This window comes from Hibiscus syriacus, unplaced genomic scaffold (genome assembly GCF_006381635.1).
Source record: "Hibiscus syriacus cultivar Baekdansim isolate YM2019G1 unplaced genomic scaffold, ASM638163v2 tig00112153_pilon, whole genome shotgun sequence".
Classification (NCBI taxonomy): Eukaryota; Viridiplantae; Streptophyta; class Magnoliopsida; order Malvales; family Malvaceae; genus Hibiscus; species Hibiscus syriacus.
The window spans coordinates 238,691-240,815 of NW_024063262.1; positions in this window are offsets into that span (position 1 = coordinate 238,691).

Genomic DNA, 2,125 nt, shown 5'->3' on the forward strand with positions numbered 1-2,125 from the left:
GACCGACTTTAGTTTTGTCCATGTTTCCTCCTCAAAATTTGTAGGCAATGTCGGTTTTGCTATAGAGAACCAGCAGAAGTTAAAGTTGTATCAGAAACCCTTATGAGTATATTTTCAAAGTATTATCATTGTTAGAAAATGCATTGATGTTCTAGTTTCTTATAATTAGTTCATATAAACAATATATAATCAGTTTTGTATATAAACCCAAAAATACTTCAAACCTGATTACAGTTCCTTGCAAGTAGACTTATTAATATGAAATATCAATAACTGCTAACTAAAATCCATATTTAGCTGTTTGGAAAGATGAAGTAACTTATTATACTTATACAAGCACGCATCAAATATGCTAACAAAGAAATATGTTTCAATTTACACAGCCTAAATGACACAATCTAATTTTAATTAATTAGTGTTAGTTCAGTATAACAGTAAAAGCAATAAACATAAATTTGCCTATCCTAAGATCTTAAGACCGAAAAAAATCCCTAGTTTCCAAAATTCACCTCCTCTAATCCCCAATTTTTTCATTCCAAAAACGACCCAACAACCAAAGCCAGTAAATTGCTAAGATCAAATTCTCTAATTAACTGGAAATAAGAAATTCTTATATAAAAAAAACACCCAGATAATAAATTATACAAGAAATGAGATCAATTAGAAGGAAACACAAACCTTTAACGAGTTTGATGATGAGCTTTTTGGCAGGTTGAGGTGGGACGCCTTTTTTCGAGACAAATTAGCAGCGGTGGGAGTACGGGCATCTTCGGACTTGGAATCATAGTCGAGGGCCATAGAAGAATGGTCGAAAACCAAACAAGAAGAAGAAGAAGAAGAGGGTCGATTCGTCTGTTTAAATTTGTAAATGCAACTAAATAGAAAATCAAAGAAAATAAATCGTACCGGTATTAGCGAACAAGAGAGTGGGATCATTGTGAAGACTAGGCAGAGGGAGAAACGGTGGTGCGGTGGAAGAGACGGAGATCGTCGAGTGAACTGAGAGGCTGGGGATTCAAACTCGGTCCTAACAAGAAGAAGAGAATCGGGATGAAAAGCAGGAGAGAAAATGAGAGAATGAAAGGAGTGCAAAACATTAGAAGTGAACTGATTATCGGGGGAAGAAGCGGGAAAATGAAAATTATGGGGAAATTAAAATACGACTTTTAGAGATAACACACAATTAAAAAGTGTACTCCGTGTTTTTGCAAATATTTTGGATTATGACTATTAAATATGACACACATTATTATAAGTCATAAATCGTTCAAATTTTAAGAAACATGACATTTTTATGACACACATTTTTTGCAAGTCATAAATTAGCGTGTGTCATTAAAGGTATATTTTCTTGTAGTGACATATATCTTTTTTACCATTAGATCATAAGGATTTAGATGGTTTATACTTTGATGTAGTGTAAAATACAAACCTCTATGAGTGATTATTTTCGCTTTGCTTAAGAATCCAATTAAGCATTTCTGTCATTTCTGTATATAGTCATAACAAATCACGATTGGAGTCAAAGTTTTCTGATTGTACAATCCGTTTCAAGTAAAGTTTGAGTATTCATCTGCTTACAGGTATTATTTTCACTTTTCCGGCCACTATGATTTATTAGTTTTAAGAGAATATGTTGCTTTGGTAACAAGAGTTTGGAGATCATTGAGGTTATTCTGCATTTGTGTTAAAGCTTAAGAACTGTTTTCCTCGTAAGCGTATAAACTGTTTGTCAAAATGTCTGAATGAGCGTTTAGGTGTATAAGAGAAGAATCTGTTAATACTATCAGTTGGTTACTTTATTACATCTGATAAAAAAATCAGACAATGGAGGGGAAGGAAAGCGACATATTAACTCTGTTTGTTCATAACATACCACCTAGATACCATTGGAGTGGGTTGAGACAACTTTTAGGTAGGCATGGAGATGTGGTTAGCTCCTATATAGCAAGGAAGAATGATAGAGTAGGGAAATGTTTTGGGTTCATTAGATTTTCCAACAGAAATGATGCAATTAGAGCAAACCATAGATTAAATGGATTTTGGATATTTGGTACCGCTTATTAGTCAAAGAAGCTCGGTATAGAGCTAAGAGCCAGAGCTGGAAAACGATTAGACCATCCAC